The 22,042-nt window shown below is 35.8% G+C and overlaps 1 protein-coding gene across 1 annotated transcript in view; it reads right to left on the bottom strand.

Annotated features, from left to right (window-relative positions):
- Positions 1–21,819, bottom strand: part of LOC123549520 (uncharacterized) — a 42,854-nt gene extending 21,035 nt beyond the window's left edge. The window contains exon 1 of the mRNA XM_053545270.1: positions 21,695–21,819. The gene's annotated coding sequence lies outside the window, so the exon portion shown is untranslated. The remainder of the gene's footprint in view (positions 1–21,694) is intronic.
- Positions 21,820–22,042: the final 223 nt, after the last annotated feature.

Raw genomic sequence — 22,042 nt, 5'->3', positions numbered from 1 at the left:
GTTCAAAACTGTGTAATGTACATTAATGTCAAAGGCTTTCAAAAATGGTTACAAAGTCATAAATGTTATCAATTCGTATGTATCAATTATAACATTCGCCTCTTGACTCTGTCAAGTTTTAACAAGAAAATATCGGCAAAACCGATGGATGCTCCCGAAGTATGAGTATTGCATTTTAGAAGCAAAAATGTGAATTTATTGACTGGGCACATATAGAGTGTTAGAACTGAAGCTTCAAAAGAAGTATTTTTTTCAGACTCCAGCAGCTAATTGATAAGAAAACCGTACACAAGATATGCACATCTCCTCTTAGGAGCAAAGCTTCGCTGAATTTCAGCGAAGGTTTGCTGGGGGAATACTCTGGACAAGGATGACACTATAGTTTACTAATGCTGAATAATCAAAAGACATTAAATTATTAAAAAAAATCACCCGACTGGAACGTGAAGAGAATATGGGCATATTCTCTTGAGAGTGAAGCATCCTTCGCTAAATTTCAGCCAGTGGTTGCTGAGAAATACTCCGGACAAGGGAGGCGCTATTGTTTACTAATGTTGAATAATCAAAGAGCAGTAGTTCAGCGAAAAATCAAGCGACCGGAACATGAAGATAATATTCTCTAGGAGTGAAGCTTCCTATGACGTTTTGGGGGAATTCCAGCCAGTGGTTTCTGAAGAATACTCCTGACAAGAAATGGTACTATAGCATATTTTTTTTGGAATAATCAAAGGGAAAATAACTCAGTGAAAATCATCTGAACAAGCATACGATTCGTGCATCCCTCTTTGAGTAGTTAAGGACCCGGTCTTTAGATCTAGGTAATCCTTTTTCTATTTAAATGACGCAATCGGGTTCGGAAGGAATTTCAGGCTCACTCGGGCAAGACTTTCGCGGAGTAGCTTCATCGATCTGGAATCTGAGCAGACGACACGGAGATAATATTTCGATGAGAACAATAGAAGGTAGGTCAAGATTTGCGTATCCTGGACAATGAGAATTATGGAGGGTAGGTCAACGCACCCTTCAACAATACCCCTATCGTGTGTACCAGGTATCAAATTCAACACTTAAATTTCAATATAGACACTCGCCTAGTGTTCCGATTAAATTACCGATCCTTTTGTAACATCGCCGGTTTTTATTTTTCAATGACAAAAGTAATATGTATTTTTGATGGCAGACTACACATTATCTGCGTGTCCAATTACAATATGGTAAAGAACCTGATGTCAGTTACACTGTGTGCGGGAAGCGTGAACAAGATATATAGAGTGGCCTTTCTATACCACTTTTTACCTTCTTTGTCTATATAAAAGCTGCCATTTTGGATTAGGAGCAGTCAATTTTCGGGAAGGGACTCATATAAATGAAATGACGTTAGTATATATGTCCGCCATTTTAGAATTATGTAGATATTGGAAATAATGAAAATGTAGCAAATGATACTAGTCTGTTCACCTTTTGTAAAAGTAATATTTCAAAACATATTGCAATATTGTTAGGTTATTTAACATTGCTCTGTACAATACGAAGATATATTTGGACGAGTTACCCAGCTGAGAAAACCATATTGGACAAGCCGCTAGGCGAGTCCAATGTGGTTTTCCCAGCTGGGTACAATGGGTGCAATGATCCCGCTGCAAGAACAATGCCCAATTTTATTGCATTTCTCAATTTAATAGTCCTAACTGAACGTCAGGATATAAACGGAATGGGGGCCCATCAAGCCATTCACAAAATAGCGAAAATGTTCCTGAGTATCAATCAACAAGCACAGTACCCTTCCGTGATTTGAATTTTTCCGCAAAAAAGGTGTCTCATTGATCATGCAAAGCTACCAGCAGTTAGTTTTCCAACTGACATCAGAATTTTAAATGTATCGGCTCTATAAATTTTCTAAAGAATTAATAATCGTTATCTCTCACCTTAATTTACAGACATCCAAAATCACGAAGTTCTATTTATTACAAATATTGACGGGGGCCAAAATTCAAAGTGTACCCTGCTACCTTAATATGTAGTATTTAACTACCGTATGTTTAACATGGGACTGTTGAACCGTCGAAATATGGAAAAAAATACAGTTTTTTTTGTACGCACGTGCGTCCAATACGGTAATATATTGTACGGTCACGTGATGCAAATAAACGTTCACGATTGAATATATAAAATATATATAGAATAATAATACATAATCAATATCCATACGGGTAAGATATACAACCGTTTTTTTTTTTTTTTGTAATTTGTAATACCTATTTTTCCGTTTCCATTTATAATTTGGTACTTATATACTAAAACTCTGATCTAAAATTGTCATAATTTCAGTAGAAATAGTGATTTCTTGAATCAAATTAATGTTACAATGGAAACGAATCCCGTAACCTATATATCTATATGTAAAATTCAAAGGCGTTTATCTGTATTTCAATACTATCCGTGAGAATAATAAATGCACAATAATTTTCCATTAAAATATCAGACCCGGGGTACTCCTGTAAGTATTTTAAATTTTGAAATCTGTTTAAATAAATGCAAATAACACGAACATATTACTTACTTTAGAAATAAAATGTTTTGAAGCTACATGTACATTAAACGAGAAAGATAATTTTACTTCATATTTGTCTAAGAAATTGCGATAAAACTTTCACTTTAAAGACACTGATTCTGGTATGCCAGGTATGTGGCCTATGGGGATGATACGGTCTGCGTATTGGCGGTAAGGGCCTATATACAAGACTGGACCATTGATAGACTAGCTTCTGTTCACCATAAGCTACTGTATAGCTACTGTGCAGTACACATGTGACATTTCTCACCAGTTCTCACCTTTATAACGAGTTTAGAAAGCCTGATTAAATTAGGGCTAAACAAACAAAGTGATAAGATACAACAGTATTTTTATCTTTTTAATAAATCAAGTTTTATTACAATAATATCTCATTAATGCTGGATTTTATTAAAAATAAAATAAAATGCATTCAGGCACTTTTTATAAATAATAAATCATGTGTATTTTGAACAATGATATATCTTTATTACTGGATTTTATATAAATAAAAGAAAATGTATTTAGGCCACACACCGGGAACTGTATATTCCCAAATCACAGTTCTTATAGTTTTACTATAATCAGAATTTTCTGCAATTAATAAAGTTTTCTTATAACTTAGTTTACATAACACATTTCATAGTGTCTCATTAGAAAGGTATCCAGCCAAACTTCTGTTCATCCATCGTGCCCATATATTGCTTCTGGCCTGAATGCATATTTCTTTTTTTATTAAAAATGCAACTGAACGCTTCTTTAATTTCTAATAAAATCCAGCGATGATCATTTTTTTCTGGTTTTATTTTGTTACTTAGATAAAAAGATCATAATTATTGAATTAAAAAATACTTGTCATTTCTCTTATTCAGTTTTAAATAATTACATTATTTTTTATTAAATAAAGGTGAGAGTTTTCTAAAAGGGTGAGAATTGCTTTGCCGTAAGAGTTATAACTTTAATTGGTCAGGACATTAATCAACTGAGCAATTACAATTTAGAGGAAAAGGTGAACTCAATTGTATGGGTAATATGTCTAACCACTTTGAACGATGAGTTCACCCCTTTTACTCGCCCAGATCCGACGGATCCACCCCCACCCCCCTTTCTGTCTGACTACGTTCTCGGATTTTGATAAAATAATAACTAAAGTATATGAAGCACTGTTATGCAGTGGGAGACCACATAAAGCTCCTATTCCTAGGATTTCAGTGTCTTCTAAATCTACCAAATCAATGTCTGGGTAGTAACTTTCTACGTGAATAACGACCAGTCTGTCAATGCAGCTGAGATCACATACGATTATTATCATGTTTATAGAGTAAATATCTTAAATATTGCAATAAAGTCCGTTTATCATTACAAAATTAAACAAGAGCTCGTCGAACACGAAATGCCCCCTTTGATGCAGTAATTGCACAAGGAACAGAAATTGTATGCTCACTGTAAACAAAAGTTCTACCGTTCTGGTTCAATCTGACCTTGACCTTTAACCTATTAACCTAACAAGAGATCACAGAGTGATCTTGGCACCCATCACTGAGCCATTTTTGAACGTTTCAAATTTCAAGACTAGCACAAGGTCAAAATCAAGGTCAAATTTCATTCAGTACAAAACACTGTGCATGTGGTCCAAATTTGAAAGCTGTGGCTTTAGGAATGTGAAAGTAGGTCACTAGATCAATTTCACGGTCAAAGTTCATTTCGGTACATAAAACTATGCATGGGGTCCAAATTTGAAGGCTGTAGCTTGAGAATTGTGAAAGTAGATCACTAGGTCAAAATCAAGGTCAAATTTCATTTCGGAACACAAAACTATGCATGTGGTCCAAATTTGAAGCCTGTACCTTCAAAAATGTGAAAGTAGGTCACTAGGTCAATAACAAGGTCAAAGTTTGTTTCGGTACACAAACCTATGCATGTGGTCTAAATTTGAAGGCTGTAGCTACAGAAATGTGAAAGTAGGTCACTAGGTCAAGATCAAGGTCAACAAATGTCAAGGTTCATCTTGCCACTCAAAACAATACATGTGGTCCAAATTTGAATGATATAGGTTACGGATATGAAGATTCTAAGTTTTTCCCTATATTAACCATATGACCCCCGGGTGAGGCCATATTTGACCCTAGAGGGATAATTTGAACAAACTTGGTAGAGAACCACTAGATGATGCTACATTACAAATATCAAAGCCCTAGTCTTTGTGGTTTGGACAAGAAGATTTTCAAAGTTTTTCCCTATATAAGTCTATGTAAACCGTGTGACCCCCAGGGCGGGGCCATATTTGACCCTAGGGGAATAATTTGGACAATCTTAGTAGAGGACCACTAGATGAAGTAATATACCAAATATCAAAGCCCTTGGACCTGTGGTTTTGGACAAGACGCTTTTCAAAGTGTTTTCCTATATAAGTCTATATAAACCATGTGACACCCGGGGTAGGGCCATATTTGACCTCAGGGAAATAATCTGAAAAATCTTGGTAGAGGACCACTAAATTTTGCTACATACCAAATATCAAAGCCCTAGGCCCTGTGGTTTTTGACTAGAAGATCAGAAACCGTTTAACTGTTCCTGGCCAATGTGACCTTGACGATCGAACTAATGACCTCAAAATCAACAGGGGTCATCTGCTGGTCATGACCAACCTCATTATCAATTTTCCTGACACTAGGCCCAAGGATTCTTGAGTTATTGCCCAGAAACCATTTTACTGTTCCTGGTCACTGTGACATTGACCTTTGAGATACTGACCTCAAAATCAATAGGAGTCATCTGCTGGTCATGACCAACCTCCCTATCAACTTTCATGACCCTAGGCCTAAGCACTCTTGAGTTATCATCCGGAAACCGTTCAACTGTTCAGGGTCACTGTGACCTTGACCTTTTACATACTTACCTCAAAATCAATAGGGGTCATCTGCTGGTGATGATCAACCTCTCTATCAACTTCCATGATCCTAGGCCCAAGGGTTCTTGAGTTATCATCCGGAAACCGTTTTACTAATCAGGGTCACTGTGACCTTGACCTTTGAAATACAGATCTCAAAATCAATAGGGGTCATCTGCTTGTGATGACCAACCTCTCTATCAACTTTCATGATCCTAGGCCCAAGCGTTCTTGAGTTATCATCCGGAAACGGATTGGTCTACATTCCGACCAACCGACATACCGACCGACCGACATCTGCAAAACAATATACCCCTCCTTCTTCGAAGGGGGGCATAATAAGTCAGTCAGCAACAATTGACACTTGTACCGGCAACGCAAGTAGGCCCACAGAACGTTGCAGCGCAGCAAAATAAGTTACTAATTCCTACGTAGGAGATAGTAAGTCGTATTTAGTAGATGGTAAGTCCTACGTACGAAATACTAAGTCCTACGTATGAGATAGTGAGTCGCAGGTATGAGATACTAAGTCCTACGTAGGATATAGTAAGTCGTACTTAGGAGATACAAGTTATACTTACGAGATACTAAGTCTTGCGTACGAGATACTAAGTCGTACGTAGGAGACAGTAAGTCGTACGTAGAAGATAGTAAGTCGTGCGTAGGAGATAGCATGCGCGGAGCCAGAGGCGGGGGGGGGGTGGGGGAGGGAGAAAATCCTAAAACAGGAAAGAAGATAAGAAGGAAAGAAAATGGTTTTTCGAAAAGGCAACATTAGGACCGCATTCAAAGTGTATGTGGCTGCTGCTACATACGACCCCGACGTAATTCATATTTATTTTAATTATTTCACCTTTAAGAAAACTTAATTTTATTATTTTTCCCACATTTAACAGGTGAGCTCATAAAAATGTGAAAATAAGAGGTATATTGTATATAAAATTGCAGTGGAAAAGGTGTTCTTAAATGCTCCTAAAATGCCTCAGAAAGCAGGAAATAAAGCACTGAATTTCAAGATTATCCGCGGGGACATGCCCCTGAACCCCTTAGCTGGTCGGCTACTTTTCTATTTCAGCCTGTTCAACAAAAGCGTATTGACAAACCTGTTTATTTAGTGTGTAAAAACACGTGTTTGTCATAGTAGAGTTCGGTCGGACCCCCCTGAGAAAATTTGCTGGAACCGCGCATGGATACGAAGTCCTATGTAGGAGATCATAAGTCATACGTACGAGATACCAAGTCCTACGTAGGAGATTGTAAGTCCTACATACGAGATACTAAGTCCTACATAAGAGATAGTAAGTCATACGTACAATATACTAAGTCCTACGTAGCAGATAATAAGTCCTAAGTACGAGATACTGAGTCATACATAGGCGATAGTAAATCATACGTACGAGATACTAATTCCTACGTAGGAGATAGTAAGTCCTACGTACGAGATACTAAGTCCTACGTACGAGATAGAATGTCCTACGTAGGAGATAGTAAGTCATACCTACGAGATACTAAGTCCTACGTATGATATAGTAAGTCCTACGTATGAGATAATAAGTCCTATATACGAGATACTAAGTCCTACGTGGGAGATAGTAAGTCCTACGTATGAGATACTAAGTCCTACGTAGGAGATAGTGAGTCCTACGTACGAGATAGTAAGTCCTACGTAGGAGATAGTAAGTTGTATGTAGGAGATTGTAAGCCATCCGTATGAGTTAGTAAGTCGTACGTAAGACAAACTTAAATCTCCCCGCTGGCACCAGGGCGCTTTCATACGAAGCTGTACAGGTATCTCTGAAGAAAGAAACATGTGTTTATAGCTAAATATTGCCTTGTGCTCACTAGTAGTTGAACAATTTGAACTAAGAAAGGACTTCGGACACTTTCTATATGAATTTGCCTACTCCAAGAGTGAAAAATAAACCTTTGAGAAATAAGTATTTAATTAAATATACCATCAAAATACATATTTGAGATTCTTTCTTACAGTCAAATTTTCAATATTTGTTTCATAAAACGGTGATTTTTGCTCAAAATAGAATGACATACCCTGTCATTATACATTTAAAAGCTATTTTGTTTTATACAACATTGTTCCCCCTCGTGCATCAAAACCATATTTGGCCAGCATATGTAGATATTAATAATACACATTTTCTGTGACTATTGCGTCGATGCAAGGTGTGGAACAGTACTTTTAAACAAACAATATATAAGTACAGGGTGTTCCCAAATGTAAAGTAACCAATACTTTTTATATTCATTTTTAATAATTTGATTGTCACATATTTTTACATCTGTTTGTAACTCAAATACTACACTCTTGTTGTCTGAACACCTTGACTTTAATGTAACTGCAAAAAATGTAGCTCAGAGCGCTGGCCGTGCTCTTGGTCGTCTTATTGCAAAATTCAAAAATAGTGGTGGTTTACCTTACAATGTATACACTAAATTGTATTATTCCTGTGTTGTTCCAGTTATCAGTTACGGTATTAATGCAGTGCACCATAGAGCAATGCAGGTTTTTCTTGGTACTGGGAGGTATACTCCCAATGCTGCTGTACAAGGTAAAATGGGCTGGGAGCCAATTATGTTTGAACAATTGAAATCTGTCTGTTATCATTGGAGCCGTTGCCTGAATTATGATAGGTCGAGAGTAAATAAGAAAATATTTGACTGGACATGGCACAAATGCAATAGTAGGTGTAAAAACTGGGTTTACATTGTGACCAGTAAGCTACAATCACTTGGGCTAAATTCTTACTTACAATTGCCTTTCTCACGACGGCAATTACTGACTGATATGTCTGAAACTATAATATGATCACATTGCTCAATGGAGGTCTGATTTAGAAAGAATACATAGTGTAAATGGTTCTGGCCTTAATAAATTGAGAACATACAATCTATTTAAAAGCGAATATGAATGTGAAAACTACTGTAAGATTCATATGTCATTTCCGCATAGGTCTGCTATGGCCAGATTTAGGTGTGGTGTTGCACCAATACGGCTAGAGACCGGGTGGTATGAAAACATACCAGAAATGAATAGAACCTGTCCATTTTGTATGTGGTGGAATCAGAAAGTCATGTTTTATTGCACTGTCCGGTGTATAATGACAAAAGACATTGCCTGTTAGAGAAAATTAGATCCATAATGAGTAACTTCAGTGAATTGTCTGATGATGATAAATTAAAATTTATGTTCACCCATCCTGATATAGTTAGAGTTGTAGCCAAAACCTGCTGTAATATTTTAAAAATAAGAAAAAACCTGTTGTACAGTAAAAACATGTAAGTCATATGATTTTTGACTCCAAACAACTAAGCAACATACATGTACACATGTGTATCTGGTCATCACCTTTTGTCTTATTTGCATCATCATACTTTTTTAAGATTTGTGAGATTGTTATAGTATAGTTCCCTTTTACTGTTAACGCGGAAATAGTGACAATATTAATTTGCTTATGATACTAGTTATTTGACATCTTAACAACAGAATTATACAGTGTACACAAGATGTTGCTTGGTAGGTTCGGAATCACTGACATACAATATTTTAATGCTTGAAAAGTATTTTTTTAAATATTGTTATAATTACTCTTTTTAGCATTGCTGTTTTTTATATATCATTTTAGGAAGTGTTTGCTAATCTGTCTGTCTCTAATCTGATTAGAGGTGGTACATGTTTTTAATTTCTTTTTACTGGAGCATATATAGTGCAGCTTTCAACTCTTCGTCAAAATTTATTAATTATCTTTTAAGGCTCTTTTATGCACTTCAGTGCACGATTAGCGAACACTTCCTAATTCTTATAATGTATATATACTTAATTGCAAGTGGAATATAAAAACGTGATGTATGATATATCAAATGGTGTAGTATTTGTATAATGTCTCTTGTAACTCTTACTAGAGTGGCCATTTACATTATATTTTATGTGCGGTATTTTATATGTTTATGTAAATTGACCCATGTAAATTGATGAGACTCAAATGAAAATAAAATATGTATAACTACACAAATGTTTGAAAAGGTAAACTTAGGCAAGATATACATGTATAGTAGTGAGAGAAGCAAATACCGTGAACTCATTATTACTCGGTGGGTTAAATTTTCATCGGCTTATCCTGGTTGTTTATTGCAGTAGATTGGCAGATGTGTGCTGCTGTAACACACCTCGCCCTCCTCGCGACGCGCACGCCACTAGCGATGAGGATGTTATTTGTTTTCCATTTTGATTTTTTAAATTATTTTTTTATTATTTTTTATATATTTTTCATTTCTTTATTTTTCATCTTCTTCTGTGCGTTTATATTTATTTCTTTTAGACACAAACTAAAGGTCACACGCAGTCATTACCTCATGTTCTTCCATCTGTGAAAACTGAATTGAAGATTGTTCTTTGTGGCGGACTAGGCCTAAACACCACAAAAAGAGGCAATATGTGCACAGCATTTTATCTGATCCTGACTATAGTCTATCCAACAGAAATAAAGCTTGGCATTGATATGCCTGTGATGCATAGGTCAAGAACAGTAGCTTCTTGGCAGGTCTTATCAGTGACGGTGTCACATTCAGTGTGATGCCACGAAAGTCATGTGTCAAGTCGCTTTCCATGCAGATGGCATATACAAATACGGCTAGACGCGAAAACGAACTAAAAGGTCCAGCCGAGTTTCAGGTGGAATTTTTATACAGCGACCTGCTTCTACTTTAGCTCTACAAATGACACATTTCGATTGTGTTTTGCTCACAACTTCGGCCCTGATTAGACAACATTATCTTTAGATGGGCTGTTGTCAGACTTATCCCTATTTAACTTTTTCCAATACAGCTCTTAGGCAAGTCCCACAAAGAACTGTCATTTCGGATACATTTTTATTACATGTTTAAGTCAAATGAGCGATGCCATGAGAAAACCAACATAGTGTCTTTGCGACCAGCATGGATCCAAACCAGCCTGCGCATCTGCGCAGTCTCGTAAGGATCTATGCTCTTCGCTTTCATAGCCTATTGGAATTAGACAAAGCGTTAGCATGCTGGTCGCAATTGCACTATGTTGGTTTTCTCATGGCGCGGCTCAAATATTATCTGTGCCACTGGTACTTATCCCAAGCAAGAACCCACGGCCTTGATAAGATGACTGCCTTTTCTTAGTATTAATGTTATACAGCACATACATATCTGTCATCACTTATAACAGAGCTATACAGACATGTACATGTACTTAAATAAATACCTGAACCCACACCCTATAAACGACTGTATTACACCTTTCCTCTTGCGAGTGATCAAAACAATAAACTGACAGCTAAAATTCTTACCTTCCGGGTGTCTGTTTATTGCTTTGAAGAGGGGTAGTAACACTCCGGGAGAACTACGTTCCAACGTATTAAAGTCATGTCTCAACGATATCATGTGACATATCTCGACGATGTCTGGTTACGGTATCGCTCAATAGCACGCGGCTTATATAATTTTCATTTGTAACATTTACTTTGATTATATTTTCTTGTGTCTTTGCATGAACATGTATTCAGCTTTTAAAAGTAATCGCATAAACTGATTAAAATATTTAGATTTTAAAAACAGTCGTCTGTTACTTGAGAAAATAGAAGTGTTTTGCTATTTTCCAGAATAAAAATATACTACCAGTACATGTTTTCAAAAACAATACTTACAGACAGTCAGTGGTAGATTGCAGGCAATGTCAGTTTTAATCTTAGAAATATATTTTTGCAACTGCTTTATCATAAACAGGCAATATTTATTTAATATCATGTTCCTCATTCTAACCGATGATGTTATTAACTCTAAACGCGACACAGGCAAGAGTTACTGACACTCATCGAAGTTTTGCGGCTAAACACACTACTTATATTCGAGTAAAATATACCAGCAAGTCTAAATGTGACTGAAAATCAGATTTTGTTCAAAGTGTGTAGTATTTTCTATCCGGTTTTCCATTTAACGGTTTCCCCCAAGATATATTAGTCGAAATGAAAGCAAAATGTACGCGTTGCACAGAGTTGACTTATACTACTGCATGCGCACACCTTAATTATAATTAAGTCTGCAAACAGATCTTTTAGAAGCACATACACAACGAAGCACATAAGTGAGGATGTAATTGTAGGGTACATTTGTATTAGATTTGTATCGAGAAATATGCACGCTTCTACAGCAGAAATACTGCGCGACTTTAGGAAGAATGAATGCATATTTCTCGATGCAAATCTAATAATCTTTTTATAATTACTACACGTGTATTATTCATTATATCAATTATATAGATTTTGTTCTTTAACCAAAGTTGAACTGAAAATGTCGTGGTTAAAGAACTTAAAAACATGACGACATTCATGAATCTATGAAATTAACGTCACAATTGACGACAGCACCCGATATGAAACTGGAACGTCAATATGGAAAAATATTTCTTGCACACCGGACTGGCGTTTCCGTTGATTTTACCCATGCCGACAAAACCCATCTGACACCCCGGGCCAGATTGCTCTCGGTCTGTTAATGACAACTAGCGTTTTATGCATTGATTATATAATTATGGTATTGTTTATGTGAACTACGAAATATCAGGTACCTTGAGAGATTCTCTCCGTCCCTTTTACATGAAGTATATTTCTTGGTCCAAAAAACGTTATTTTACGGAAAGAACATACCATTACGCTAGAAACGATAAAAACTAAAGTGAAACTTTGTTATTGGGCTTCACTGAAATGTCATGACGTCACTTCAGCTTATGGACGAAAATTTCCCGCAAAAAATAATCTGTCAGAATAAAACGCTTATTTGTTTATGATATGCAAAAGAATTCAGTCATGTGTTTACGAATCGGATAGAAATATCCGTCCTGAGGAAACCTGCGCCTTGTTTCGAGTTATGACGTCTCAGGTTCCTGATACATTCGCACGTAATAATAATTATTATGTGCGGACAAAATTAGTGACACGCCTGCACATGATGACGAAAACATTTGTTACGAAATAGCTAATTTTTGTGCAAAGCTCTGGAAGTAATGCTTCACGATCCGGAAAATATATACAGTATTGATTAACTGTGTACGCATGTATCAGTTATTACGTGTTCTTACGTGAACACGTACTGTTTGATAAGTGTGAACGTATAAGCTATTTTGAGCCGATTTAGTAACATTAATGAAGCGTTTACGTCACTCTGATAAACAAATATTAAGGTTCATGGTGATGGAAGGCCCTAGGTGCCCCACTGAACATTATTTTATTTACGGACGGACATCTTGGTAGAGCAAACGACCTACTGCAAGCGTACTGGATGGCTTTCTTACATCAAAATCCTACACCCAAAGCTTAATTTTAAGCGCATAGTTGAGAAGGCAAGTGATTCGAAGTCAGCGACCATTGGCCTCGGAGGTCTTTCACGTTATAACTTACTATAGGCGCACAGAATATACAATGCCAATTTTAATGATTTTTGTAAAATTCATACAAAATCCTATTATAGATCTTGCGGATCATACATTAACTCTAAAAGAAGATCTTTTTTAAAGGAATCTTTTGTAACAAAACAAAATCTTTTCACAAGAAATAGGGGAAAAATGTAAAACTATACGGTATTTCAGTAAAATAAAAATATCTCATTAAATTAATAATTATTGTGAATTTTAAAAAAGCAAAGGGATTAAACAGACCTTGTAAAAATGAGCAGGTATAAATACCCGAGTCACTGCGAACATAGTTTGGAGGGAAGAAATAAATAATGATTTAATGAGATTTTTGAAAAGCAAGCTTATTCATTTTTTTTTTTAGAAAGGGACGCAGTAAAATGCAAAGTTTTGTCTGAGATTAAAATAAATGCTTATACTTGCATGCCTTTCAATTAAAGGGAAGGAAAAGTTCGAAGTAGTAAACGACAAAGTAAAAGAGATTCGAGTAATTGCACGACTTTTATGAATTTAGTTTGAAAAAGAAAATGAAAAAATGAAAAAGGTAATGCAATAAAATGCATAAGTATGGCGTTTCGTAGTAAAACACAAGTTTCATGAATTTAATAGGGAAATTGGGAGATGAAAACAATGCGAAAAAAATGCGTGTGTTTAAAAAGGACGAGGAAGAAAGAAATGCAGTAATGTATAAAATTGTAATGTTCTTCCAAGTATTAAAACCTTGCATGTTCTCGACCCACTTTTAACGTAAAATGTAAACATTGAAATGAATAACATGTATACACTTTTTTAAAACTGAGTGTATGAGTAATGGTTCAGCTGAACACCACTATTGTGTAGATGTCACCAACAATGCTTACAACATTCAATGGTATTTAAATTAAATGAAAGTATTTCTACAGTGAACACCTGAAAATTCTTGCTTCTATTGTAGAGCATTAACTTAACGTTTCATGCTGAAATTGTATACATCCGTTTCAAACATTTTTACACCAGCCTGCGTAAGACTATAATGTGTAAAATGATAACGACAACTGAGCCGCACCATGAGAAAACCAACATAGTGGGTTTGCGACCAGCATGGATCCAGACCAGCCTGCGTATCCGCGCAGTCTGGGTCAGGATCCATGTTGTTCGCTAACGGTTTCTCTAACTGCAATAGGCTTTGACAGCGAACAGCATCGATCCTGACCAGACTGGGCTGATGCGCAGGCTGGTCTCTGAATCCATGCTTGTCGCAAACGTACTATGTTGGTTTTCTCATGGCGCCGCTCAAATACATTTGTCATACTGATTAAATTGTTGTATCTTGCTCAGACGTCATCCAGTCATTTACAAGGAAATTCATTGATGCAAGCATCAAAGACGCCGCCAAGTGGTGTGTCTGAAGTACATTTATTCCAATATGAGAAATCACCTAATCATTACTTTATTAGTCTGACTGGCTACAAGTTATCAACATTAGCACATAAAACAATATAATTATGTTATAAACTGTTTAAAACATGAAGAATAAACATGATAGAAAAGTATTACCATGCAATATAAATCCTCTATTTGCAATGGCATTGACATTTCGAGTAGGTAGTCCCTTTACATACAAAATTAAAGAAACTAAGGTCAGTACCTGTGAAAAGTTCTTATATGCAGGAGCGTGTGTATGAAGTTTCACAGAAATGCAGTTTGTTGGGAAATGAGGAAATGTTGAAAGATAATTATTTCAAAATTGTGGTTCACAGAAACTATTATTTTTATTATCATGTAATGTAATGAGTGTTTTCTATTTACTGATGAAGTTTCATGGACATTAGTCACCTACATAATAGATTTCAGAGTGCAGATTATACACAGCATTTTACTGTTTCCGTTGCCAAAACAACCAAACATTTTGTCCAAGAAAAGAATGATATAACATGAATAATCTCTATATTGCCCCTATTCACAAAGCATGAATCTTTCTTATATATTTTTGGAATATCATAAAATTCATTCTTTTTCCCGGACGAACGATAGACTTGAAGTCCTCGTTGAACCGTAAGGTTACTAGGAATATGTCAGTGTCTAGATTCAAATCTAATATTACAAGAAATTTAGCAACCATAATAACCCACTGCCAAAGTGTAGAAAATATGTCAATGAAAATGGGATTTTTTAAAGTCAGGAATGGACAGATACAAAAACTATCTATTAAAGTAAAAACAAAAAGAAAAAAGAAGCAAGGAACAAGATATAATACAACCAGAGCAATTGACTAGTCATATAAAATCAATGAAAATATAAATTCAACAAGGAATTCTATTTTAAAGTCACTGATGCTTTGATAAGTTATGGTCCCATGGCTTTTGATATTTCTATCAACCACATTTAAAGAAGTATTAACTTGTCAATGACCAAATTCAGCCAAATGCTCTTTAGCCTATTGCACACTTTAATTGAAGTGTATATCTGTAAACAATGAGTATATGACACATAAGCAAAAAAAAAAAAAAAAAAAAAAAAAAAACACAAAAAAACCAAAAAACAACAAAAAAAAAAAAAAAAAAAAAAAAAAACAAATAGAAATAGGAATTTGCAAAAATGTGCGCATTCTGCTGAAATTACATCACTGTACCTATCAACAAAGGAAATAAGACAAAAGGTTGAAAATAATTTAACAGCGGCACTTCCTTCGTTCATTTCAACATATATATGCTTATTGATGCCTTTATTTAGTTTGTTAATACGTTTTTTCAAGGAATTTTATGCAGGAAAATTGTAATTTTCCGTCTTTTTATTTTTTAATATTCTCTTCGAAGTTTACTTAAAGGTTATTTGTAAAATACATGAACGCTCCTTTGTCATGGCGATTCACGCGTTACAGTATGGTATATCTGCGGAGTGTTCTATTTATAGAAAATGAGATTGGTAAGTAGGTCATGCTAAGATCAGAAATAGAAAACTTGACTTACAGAGTAACCTCCCTTATCAATAAATCGGATCAACATTTTGACGAAATTGTAAATAAAAAAATATTTTCTGCTCTACAAATAAGGAGAGGAAAGACAGATAGCATTGTTTTTAAATCACATAATAAATTGCATTACATACATTTTTATGTTTTCTTTTTGCCATTTTTTGTTTATTCACTAAAATCTATTGTGCAATATCGTTGATCCTTTTACAAACTATTCACTGTGTTCAGTTTATCACTCCGAAACTATTCATTACCATCTTTACAGGGTCCGAAATAAAAGTGTATCCCATATAGGCATACAGACACTAAATAGAAAAATGGCGCGAAAAAAAATGGTAGTCGCATAATGGCGGACACAAATAGTTCTCAGTTTTTTTTGCTCTGTAGAGCTATTTTCCTTATTTTCTTTGCAATTTTTTGGCTAAAAATCACATGACAGATCTATGCTTGACATGTAGGTAGCATTTTCATAATGAAATAACAACATGACAAATTTTTTCATGGAAACTTAGATCATACACCACCAGTATAATTTGGTGTCTCATTTTTTAGCTGATTTTGCAGTTTGTGTGTTTGACTGAAATTATTTTTCTTGCATCAAACATGACCCCCACTTTTCTTTTGATTTTTAGTTAACACTGACAATATTCTTCAATAAAATGTAAGTTACAGAAATTTAAAATGGGTCCTGATGTGTGCTGCGGTCATTGGAAATATGTCAGTTTTATATAGAATAAAGAACAACAACTATTTAGTGTGTTATAACCTATACTCGACGCCGCCTTCGAATGAAAGTGTCTTAAGAAATGTTCCCAACGTAAAGATAAAATGTAAATATGAATTTTCTACAAGTTCAAATGGTAATTATGATGCTGAGACTTTGCAACACTGTACGTGAGACGTTGTCACATATTGTCCGTTATCGTTGCGGCCTTGCAACATTTATGTAGCTTACATAAGTTTATTTGTAGCTAGTTCGTTTTATCTTTCAAAATTCTGCAAACAGCTAATATTGCTTCCACGCATAAAACTCATCTTTTCAGTTATGAAAACATAGAATCAATGCTTTATTGCACATAATAAATGAATCAACAAGGTCATATGGAGCGACACCGTAACATTGTCGTTGAGATATGTCACATGATATCGATGAGACTTGACTTACGTTGGAACGTAGTTCTCCTGGAGTGAGTAAGGGTGTGGAACCACTGTAATAAAACTGACCGGTCACTTATACATGTATACCTATTCATACATGTAATGCATCAATAACTTTACATTACGAACAGTGTATAGATAAATCAAGTACAGGTTGTTTGCAAAAATATTGTTCTATTTTTTGTTTATTTATAGGATTTTAATCTTAAAATGTTATTTTTCCTTAAATAAACAGATTTTGTCACTTTTTTCGACTGTATTTCATATATTTAAAACCTTCGTAAAGTGATGACATTATAGTTTTACGGAAATTAAACATTTTATTTTTTTCAAGAAAATATACCCTGACCTAGATAAAATAAGAAAAACATCTTGAAAGGAACAAATACAAACCAGTTTCTGCTGTAATAAGTTAACTAACACATTGGTTTATCATTGACTCGAAACGATCTGGGTATTGTTTAAATACTTAATGAGAATTTTATATTCAAAATGTAGGCTAGAAGCATATGATAGTGTCCGAAGTCCTTACTACTTATAGATTGTGGAAGACATTGTCGTTTGTTTTTTCAATCTTTTTGGGGTTTTTTTTTCTGAGTAATTGTATATGATTTAGACAAGCCATTCGGCAGGTTTTACAACTAATGCAAATATATTGCACCACAGCCGAGTTCAATGAAAAAGTACCCAAGCAAACACATTTATCTAATCTTGCTTTATGATAATATATATATAACGTTTTTTGTTTTATCCGGCAATAACCAGACGTTTTTGATTTTCAAAAACTAGAAGGAAATAAAACTTTCTAACACTTTAAATCAAGGCCATTCTTAAAGATATTATGATTGCCGCCTCCAACTGAGCACTTCAAAGAATGAGTCGGAAGTTCGGCATTTTCATTTTTTTCTCTAGAGGAGATGATTAACATTCTAACATAAATCTGCTGAGTTTTTTTTTTTGTTGTTGACATTTTTGCGCGTTATTACCGTGCGTTCGCACGACTGATGCAGATCCGTCTTTTTGGTCAAACGTTGGATATCTTTGAGATATAAATGATGACAAGTACCTACAGACAAATGTTACCTAACTCTGAAAAAGATATATTACTTCTCTAGCCGCTTAAGCGTTGAAAAAAGATGTTGGGGACAAGGAAAGAGATCTATATTTTGTCCATAGGACACAAGTGCCCCACTGCAGTCACTGTCCATGGTATCATGAATCTAGGTGGAACAGCTTTTAGATATATGCAACACAAACTTTTAAGCACTCTATTTGTATTTTTCACTAGGTGAGGGACCATAACTGACCTAGCTAAGTGAACTTCCAATGTGAACACCACGTGCACGTTTAGGCCCTACCTATTGTTTCTGGATGACTCACCTCAGGGTGTGGTTCTCTATTGTTAGGTAATCGTCTGCTACAAATTACTGATTTTTCCAAAAATTGACTCCTCCAAAAACAAAATGGCGGATTTATATAGATAAAGAAGGATGACCCAGATCTATAGAGACCCGGTTCACTACTTGAGAACTCAAGTTTGCGGTCGAATGCCTGTTGATCTTTATATTGTATATAATTTCATAAATCATTGCTGTTGAAAATGTTTTGAGAAGACCCCTCGAAATAAGTGCTTTTGCCTAGTCGTGTACATTTACATTTACGCCGAAAAAGTCTATTCAAAGCAGCTCATGCATTTAAATTACTGTTAAACAGATTTTGTAGAGGGAAGTAGAATTTGACTCGAATTTCGCAATACGATATTCAAAATTAAATTTTATACTGTATTGCTTTTCGCCTCTGAAGCGTTAAACCTATATCCCGTCCTTAGGCGGTGTCCGACTGTTGCTTTTTTTCCTGCTTGTGTGCGTGTGTGTGTGTGTGTGTGTGTGTGTGTGTGTGTGTGTGTCTTGGGCGGTACCCATGGTGTTGTTGTTTTTCTTGTATATGTTTTTAAGGAGACTGCGTTTAAGGAACGTGGTTTTCCATGTTGAATATCCATCCTTGCTCCACTTCCCCAAACACCCTTTTATCTACCCCTTACCCCTCCTTCCCCTTTTCTGTATATTGCATATAATTATATTGCATGTACTTGTTGTCAGATTTTCGAAGCAACCCGTCTGCAACATTTTTCCATTACAGCTTCTTTTTGTTGTGGGCCTACTGTGCTTACCATTTATCTTAAACATAAACGCATGACACAAGGGGCGTAGCGCTATCCATTTTGATGGGTATGGGAGGTGGAATCCCCTAAGGGGTCTCCCCCAAGGAAATGATTCAAATAAACAATAAATGATAGTGGCTTCTGGTGACCTTTTCATACAATAATAATGCTTCTTCAGGTTAGAACAAAATCTTCACAAACGGCTCAGAATCTAAACGAGATTTTTGTTCAGGTAAGATTGTGTCTGGCAGTTTTCGAAAAACTTGGTAAACTGCCATATACTGTTTCAGCAGTTTAAAAAATACTGAAGGTGTTTTTGAAATTAAGCGTACATTTAGATCAACATACCAAGTGTTCAAAATTATCGAGTCACACAACAAGAGGGTCATGATGACCCTGGATCGCTCACCTGAGTAATATGAGCTACATGTTTCAAATGTCAAACTGATGCTAAAATATTAAGAAAGTAGGTAAAATTCATGGTCACTGAAAGTCAGTTTTAAGATCGGAGTACAAAACTGTATATGTCTTCCAAATTTCAAGGCTGTATCTTAAAAAACAAAAAAGTAGGTCAGTAGGTCAGGGTCACTGTCAACTGACCCCTAATTACTTAGGGTAATCAGGTAATTATAATTAAACAGTCTAGGAAATATGATCAGAAAATGTTTAAGTATTTTTCCTATATAACTCATAAATCAAGTGATCCCCGGGGCAGAACCTCTTTTCATCCCCGGGGCATAATTTGAACATTCAAACACTAGGCAATACTACATACCAAGTATGAAAGGTCTAGACCTTTAAATTTCAGACAAGAAGATTTTTTATTTTTTTCCTATATAAGTCTATGTAAAACTTTGTAAAACTATGTAAAACTATGTAAACCATGTGACCCCCAGGGTGGGGTCATTTTGACTCTAGGGAAATAATTTGAACAATCTTGGTAATGGACAACCAGAGGATGCTAAAAACCAAATATAAAAGCCGTATGACATGTGGTTTTGGACAAGAAGATTTTTAAAGTTTTTCCTTTTGGTTGCCATGGCAACCAGAATTCTGGATGGAATTCAATTCTTTGAACACTTTTTAAAGAACATCCCTGTGAAGTTTCATCGAAATTGGCCTGGTGGTTTAGGAGGAGATGTTGTTTATAGGAAAGTGTGGTTGGACGGACGATGGACGGTCATCGGACAGTGAGCGATCACATAAGCTCACCCCAAGCACTTTGTGCACAAGTGAGCTAAAAACATAATGAGAACTGTAGCCCAATTTTTAAAGCTGTGTTTAAAAAATGAGTAAATACTATTTATAAGAGTACAGAGGTATTATAGTTTAGAGTTTTTACTAAAAAATGAAACATTATCACTTGGATATTAATCAGAATGAAAATGGAGGCCTACATATGATTTATACAAGAGCTGTCTCCATAGGATGACACATGCCCCCGATGGCACTTTGAATGAATATATAGTTATGGCCGATGTTAGAGTTTAGGACCTTTGACCTACGGAACTGGGTCTTGCGCACGACACATCGTCTTACTGTGTCACACATTCATGCGTAGGTATTTTAAAATCCATGTATGAATGACAAAGATATGGACCGGACACGCCTATCAATGCACTATCATGAAAAATGACCTTTAACGTCTAAGTGTGACCTTGACCTTTGAGCTACGGACCTGGGTCTTGCGTGCGACACGTCGTCTTACTGTGGTACACATTCATGCCAAGTTATTTGAAAATCCATCCATCGATGACAAAGATATGGACCGAACACGCCCATCAATGCACTATCTTTTAAAGTCTAAGTGTGACCTTGACCTTTGAGCTACGGACCTGGGTCTTGCGTGCGACACGTCGTCTTACTGTGGTACACATTTATGCCAAGTTATTTGAAAATCCATCCATCGATGACAAAGATATGGACCGGACACGCCCATCAATGCACTATCCTTTAACGTCTAAGTGTGACCTTGACCTTTGAGCTACGGACCTGGGTCTTTCGCGCGACACATCGTCTTACTGTGGTACACATTCATGCCAAGTTATTTGAAAATCCATCCATCGATGACAAAGATATGGACCGGACACGCCCATCAATGCACTATCCTTTAATGTCTAAGTGTGACCTTGACCTTTGAGCTACGGACCTGGGTCTTGCGCGCGACACGTCGTCTTACTGTGGTACACATTCATGCCAAGTTATTTGAAAATCCATCCATCGATGACAAAGATATGGACCGGACACGAAAATTGCGGACAGACTGACAGACCGACAGACAGGCCGACAGACGGTTCAAAAACTATATGCCTCCCTTCGGGGGCATAAAAATGGAGAATACCGCAAGCTTCCGATCATCAACTGGAGAATTTTTGAACAATTTATTGCAGTAGCGAAACGGTTTCGACGTATTGAGTGCAATAATCCATTGATAATTTTTTCGGGTCAGTTTCGTATATGTTCGAAAACGAAACTCATCTTTATGATTGTTCTATCGCTAAACGATGTAAAAAACATATCAAATGTCTACTTACATGTCTTGAATAGATAAAGGATCATTCCAAAGTGGCAAGCATTTTCATTCAGTCCATAACTTCTGTTTGTAGATGTTTACGCAACCACTAGAAGTAAACAATTGCCACCTAAGGTAAGAAGCATCCGCACATAACATAAGGCCACACAGAATTTGATTTATGTTTAGCGTCCTCGAAAAATATATCTGAAAATGTTGAAAACGACAATAATCATGTATAAAACATAGTCCGCATAATATGTTACAACTGCTTACAGCACATACGGGCCGGGCCGTTCCATGAGACAATAGTGACAAAGAAAAAAAATTGAAATAACAAGTTCTTGAAAAATTCTTTTACCTTTCAAAT

Source organism: Mercenaria mercenaria, chromosome 6 (genome assembly GCF_021730395.1).
Source record: "Mercenaria mercenaria strain notata chromosome 6, MADL_Memer_1, whole genome shotgun sequence".
NCBI classification, from domain to species: Eukaryota; Metazoa; Mollusca; class Bivalvia; order Venerida; family Veneridae; genus Mercenaria; species Mercenaria mercenaria.
This window is presented reverse-complemented; position numbering and strand designations above follow the sequence as displayed.